Genomic DNA, 6,460 nt, shown 5'->3' on the forward strand with positions numbered 1-6,460 from the left:
GCTCAGAATTCTGTTTTGGAGTTGCATGTTTTAGGAAGTTGATCTCTTACCTCACAAATCTACTGAGCATATCTGCTGCTTGTATGATTTTAATTTTAGAAAGGTTTGTCAGCAGACAGAAACCACCCCCCTCTCCAAAAATATCCTACAACAGGGAGCGGAAAAAAAAAGAAAAAAGCACACTTTATCTTCTCATTTTATTGCAGTTTTACCAAGCTTAACATGTCATCATGTATTTCATACTTCCTCATCTTTCCGCCAACATGCTGGATTACTCACAGTATTTGCTTTCTATGTAGACAGAACTTCATTGCATTCTTTGACAACGGAAGGGATGCAGAGAAGTCACCAAACAACTCAGGAGCACAAATCTGGAGAGACAAAAAAACCCAACAAACAACAACACTTTGTAGCTAGTTTAGTATTGCCATTTTTTAAAAATTTAAATATAGTGATTACTGATTTTCTCATTCTATCTAATCTCTTAGTGTTATCTTCTGCAGTTGTGATAAAAAAATCCTAAATTTTCTAAGTTTGATTTCTTAGCAGCATTTTTTTCCCAGGGCCCTTATCACCACTCGACTTATCTCTCATATCACATGACCCAAAAGCCTGATGGGCTATTGATTTTTGTAAACACATGAATACCTGCTGTGGGGTTTTTTTAATGTCTTTTCTAATTTTGGTTAATTTTTTTATAACATGTTCCACTCAGGCACTGCCGGGTACAATGTTCACAAGGAGCTCACATTTTACAGATGTTCAGTCATGAATATAGATGCTCCATGAAATTCTAAGTGTTTAAACAAATAGAATCAGTTTCCTTTCTGTGCTTCCATTGATTATTATGAAGCAAAGACTGCTACCAGTTAATTGGCACAAAAGCTTTTGTGTAAAGTCACACAGTACAGTGAAATATCTGTCCATTCTTTAAAAAAAGAACACACTGTCGTTTCCAAACCTATGGCAAAATAGAGTGTATGGCACAAAGAAAAACAAAATTAGGAAATGAGTGGATGGGCTAGAACACGTGATCCTTAGCTGTAAATGTTTATGTGTGAAACATCATCAGAAGCATCATCTAGCAAAGATCTTTGGCAGTTCCGCAGTATCTCTAGGGAGTGGATCTCTGGCAGTGAGCTCAGTGCAACTGCCTGAAATCTGGATCATCTCCTTGGTTTTTCACATCACTAGATGTCTAGCGCAATGTCCAGTCGAGGTTCAGCCCCAGGCAGCAGCTGAGCACCACATACCACTTGCTCACCCCTCCCCAATGAACAGAAAGAGAGCCCCAGAGGTTGGGAGAGAGGGGAGCAGCAACAGAGCCTGTGGCAGAACACATACATCATGATGACACAGAGCCCTTTACCGGCCCAACTGCACTCATTCTGTCCAGGAGCCACGTGGATCCACCCCTCCCCAACCAGCCCATTTTATGGGGGCATGACATCATGTGGTGTGGAAAACAACCTGGACCAGCTCTGCTCACCTGAGCTGGCTCCTTGGGGAAGTTAACTCTCTCCTTGCTGGAACCAGCACACACAGATCTCCCAGACTACAATGTATCTTGAGTTTTAATGAGGCAGACCCTTAAACCAAGGATAAAAGCCACCTTCATTAATCAGCATGTAGTTTTGATGAAAAATTGTGATCTCTATATGAGCAAGTAAAAACCTTGCCTCCAGCACAACAGTATTTGATACATTGGTTGAGAGACAATTTGAAGTCAGTATTTCTCTAAAAACTACTGTGGAAACCAGCATTTTCACCCTTTTGTTTTTCCTCTTGGTTTAACAACCACTTCAGGAGAAATACTGCGAACTGCTGAATCTTCACAGTGAGAATTTTCCTAGTGTAGACTGATCCTTTATGTACTCATCCTCACCCTCACACACACAATTATGGATTCCAGGTTGATATTTACATAGTTTTATCTGCCTCAGACCAGAGAAGAGAGAAATATAACTCTTGAAAGCATGATATATAAAACATCCTGAAGAGTCAGACAAAGCCATATTGATCTGTTTGATTGGCTTGTAACAGAACAGACTCAAAATAACCATAGGTACTCCTAGAAAAATCCAGTGAATTTGTATTATAATAACAATTGTCATGTGGGAAAATAAATCTTACATTTCAGAAAAATTAACAATTATATTTTTATTACTTACAACTCCATCTTACTTTCTCAAAATGGAACCCCTCATTGATCCTTCCTAAACTGCATACCTGAACAGTGAATCATTACATCACCCAAATAATACTTACAGGAAGAAAAGATACAATACTAACCATTATTGCTATTCATGTATCTACATGGTACAGACATGCTGACCTCCAAAATCCAGCACAGCCCCCTAACACAGGGATTCCTAGGAAGCAGTATACACTTTTCTATAGTAGCCATGAGATGAGAAACAAAAATATAAATTCCTGTAACACTTCAGGAGCCTGCATTTGGTCACACATAGTCAGTGTTGTTTTCCACTTTACACACACAAATCCCGTTCCTTTGTGTTTTCTAATGTTGGTTACATACACTGACCAGATCCTAAATAAACAGTAAGCTGTTTGGAGCAAGGTTATATCTTTTTCAGGATTAGGCACACAACAGTAATATACCAGAGCATTTGGTTTTGTTGATGTTATTCTGGTATGTATTAAAGGACCCTTTTCTCAAAGAATTGAGGGTTTGGTATAATTATCTCCAAGGAAGAAGTCCTGCACAGTATGTTCCTTTTGTAATGTTACTTCAAAGAAGGAAAAGGAGGAGAAAGAAATAGGAGGGAGCATAAACATCATTAACTTACAGCAAATGGTCACCTCTTCAGGTACAACAGCAACGGACAACCTGACAAGGAAGAATAAAGCATAAGTTTAACACACATTTCACTAAGTGCATGAAATCAAAGTACTTGTTTTGCTTTGCATTTAAAACAAACAAGAACCCTAAACAAGCAAAAAGCCACCCAAACAAACAACCCACAAAAAATCCAGATGCCATGCAGAAGAAAAATTACATTTCTTGCAGAAGTCCAACTTAAAGTTATCAATTAGGTGAAATTTGCTTTCCACTAAACAGTCCTATGAAAAGCAGTTCAGGTAGCTGTGTGCAAAAGTAAGACAGCACAAAGTAAAAGCACACTACCTTACCAAAACAATTGCAATATTTTGGGGTCTTCCCCCTTTATGGGAAACAACTGGCCCTAAACTCACACTATCTATAAAGAGATGCTGCCTTTTTGGTCATGTACACAAGCTATTCGCATACAGACTGAGAATCTTCACTGGCAAGACTGAATGCTGATGTTCCGATTCAAAGACCTGCTGCCAGCTGTTACCACAATTTACCTTGAAGATGGTATAGGAAAATATAAGTAGTTAAACAACATCTGTAAACCGACTTTCTAAAATGACCTGTTATGCCAAGTTGCCTATGTAACATAAGGTTAAACCAGCTAAACTCAGGCTTTTCCCACAGTGTCATGATAATGAACTGGACACAGAGCCCTCTGCTTTGTCTAAACGGTATGGTTCACCAGATATTTAGGTTAACTGTAGAGAAATGAAATAATGAGACTGAAAGAGCTAATCAGGAACACCTGTCCTTCCTGTCAAGAAGGACAGGATATTTAGAAGATTTTCATTTTTATTTCAAGATAAAAGCAAACAAACAAATCCATACAGCATCAGCAGAATTCGCTGCTATAGAAAGCCACTTAAATAAGATCCTACAGGCACATGAAGTCAAAATTGTCATTTTTCTTTTTTTTTTTTAAGAGACCAAGCTTTAGAATCCAGAGCTTCAACAAATCTTTAGGAAACCAAGAATAGGCTTCTTGCCAAGGGAGAATGGAGATTACCTGCCCCAAAATGAGCTCTTCTGTAGACTCTGCTGTTCATATGTGTAAGGATCAAAGTACTGAACAAGGTGGGTGTTAGTACCAATCTATTATGCTAGCTGTTGGATAAAACTTCCTACAGTGCAATAAACCATTTCAAAATACTGTTTTTAACACAGTGCAAAGTCCCAGTATTCCCAGCTTCATTCAACACATCAACCACCAACACCATACAGCGCAGCACAAGTTTCAGAAGGGTAAGGTTTGGTCAACTGGTTGCAGGTGAAACAACAACAGAAAAGCATTTACAACGGCTGAAGTCCTTAGACTTCTCAAAGAAACTGCAACATGGTCGTCTCTGCTTGCCAAAAGTAAGCTACTGGCTGTCCTAATGCAAACAGCCTATGGTGCTAACTAAACTGCAAAAGAACCCTATCCACATTTAGAGAGCAGAGAGCTCTCAAAGCCCAAAACTGGAAGGCAGCACTAGAAAAACAAAGGAAACCAAGAAAAAAACCAACCCCTTGAGTATCAGTTGGGGCACATTAACAGCAGCAAGTCAGTTATTGAATATTTTATCGTTTCATTTCACTGACCACCTGTATAACAAGTTCTTACTGATTTTTGCCTTAATAAAACTGTTGTAGTTTTGCATGGCAAGGTTCTGGTGCAGGGTGGAGGGGGCTTCAGTAGTGGCTTCTGCAAGAAGCAGCTAGAGGCTTTCCCCAGGCCTGACAGAGCAAGGATCAGCTGGGCTCAAGGCCAGACCTGCCGCTGGCCAAGCCCAAGCCTAGCTGCGACAGTCACAGCGCCTCTGGGAATCATACTCAGGAGAAAGAAAATGCAAGCAGCTGCTTTTTGCCACCAAAGCATGGAGTGAGGAGATGTAAGAAACTCTGCAGACACCACGGGAGAGAAGGCGCTCCAGCTGCCAGAGAGATTCCCCGGCAGGCCATGGAAAATGATGGGGAGCACAGACCCCACAGAGAGAGAGGCCCACACCAGAGCAGGTTTTCTGGGGGTACTTGTGACTCTGTGGGGGACCAGGCTGGAGCAGCCTGGGCCTGAGAGACTGCACCCCATAGAAGTGACCCACACTGGGGCAGCTGGTGAAAAGCTGAAGCCCCGTGGGAAAGGACTCATGTTGGAGAAGTTTATGGAGGAACCCCATGTCAGAAATGCCCCCCCCCCCAACTTCCACTGGTTCCACTAAAACGTGGAGTCTTTGGAAAATTCAAGAATGTTGCATATAACAGTATAACAACCATCAGTCTGAAAGAATAAATCTCACCCTGGCCACTCTGTGCCTCCCACATACCCCCCAGCAGGCTGAGCCGTGTTTAATATAGAAGAAACACAGTACTTGACAGATGACACCTTTCTATTTTCCAGCAGAGGAATTAAGAGACTCCAAGTAGTCTGATTTACCTAGAATTACCTTGATTCCAGGCATGCTTTTCTTAATGTGTTTATGAAGACAAAGAGCACACTTTGCCATATGAGACAAAGGAAATTATTAATCTTCATGATAAATCAGAAATTTCCAGGCTGTATATTGCCAGAGGTGTTCATGTTCATCCCGTTTGCTTTGAGTGTCACAAAACATATCATACATTCATAATTTTTCCTCAAGAAGCATCAGAAATTAATTTGACTTGTTGATAAAGAGATCTAAGAATAGTGTAATGGACGTTCCCAAGCCAGAGAACTGTCAAAAAATACCAAATCAAAAAACCACCCTGAAAGCATAAAACGGTCACCATAAAATAGCGGATCCACACATGTGATCTGCAGTACTTTTCTTGAGCTAGAAATTTCATAGCTGAGACGGACACAACATACAAGAAAGATACTGAGGTCGTGGAGCATATCCAAAGAAGAATAATGAAGCTGTTGAAGGGTCTAGAGTACAAGTTTTACAAGGAGCAGCTGAGGGAACTGAGACTGTTTAGTCTGGAGAAGAGGAGGCTGTATTGCTCTCTACATATACCTGAAAGGAGGTTGTGGCCAGGTGGCTCTCTTCTCCCAAGTGATAACATGTGAGGAAATGGCCTCAAGTTGCACCAGGGGAGATTTGGACTGGATATTATGAAAATATTCTTCACCAAAACAGTTGTCAAGCATTGGAACAGGCTGCCCAGGTAAGCAGTTGGGTCACCATCCCTGGAGGTATTTAAGAGACACAAAGATGTGGCACGCGGGGCCATGGCTTAGACTTGTCAAGTGTTAGGTCAGACACAATGATCTTCTCCAACCTATGTGGTTCCAAAGTAATAAAAGCATGTGAAACCAACAAGTCTTTCAAGAAACTATTTTGTTCTGAATGAACAGTCTTTGTTTTCCCATGGCTCACCACTCAACAGTAAACACTATCAATATCCCTCACTGCAAGGTAACAATATGGAATGGTAGAAATCTACAGTCTAAGAGCCTCATTTTAACCAATGAATTCCAAAAACCTGCTCTAACAAAGGTAACTGCAAGAGGCCTCAAACCTGTGAGGATCAACCTTGGAAATCATGTGGGTTTGAAACTCAGTTAATTCATGGATAGCGAAAGCTGTTTCCCCTTGAGCTTCTACCTCTCCTAAAGCCTTTTAGCCACTCGGCTAAAAGGCT

The 6,460-nt window shown here is 40.8% G+C and overlaps 1 long non-coding RNA gene across 1 annotated transcript; it reads right to left on the bottom strand.

Annotated features, from left to right (window-relative positions):
- Positions 1 to 286: 286 nt before the first annotated feature.
- Positions 287 to 5,894, bottom strand: LOC311190261. The gene is made up of 3 exons (XR_014617198.1): positions 5,833 to 5,894; positions 2,811 to 2,851; positions 287 to 371 (listed from the first exon to the last, which is right to left on the bottom strand). It is a non-coding gene; the product is annotated as an uncharacterized lncRNA (long non-coding RNA).
- Between the last annotated feature and the right edge of the window lie 566 nt (positions 5,895 to 6,460).

The sequence above is a fragment of the Gallinula chloropus genome, assembly GCF_964237585.1.
Source record: "Gallinula chloropus genome assembly, chromosome: 3".
Lineage (NCBI taxonomy): Eukaryota > Metazoa > Chordata > Aves > Gruiformes > Rallidae > Gallinula > Gallinula chloropus.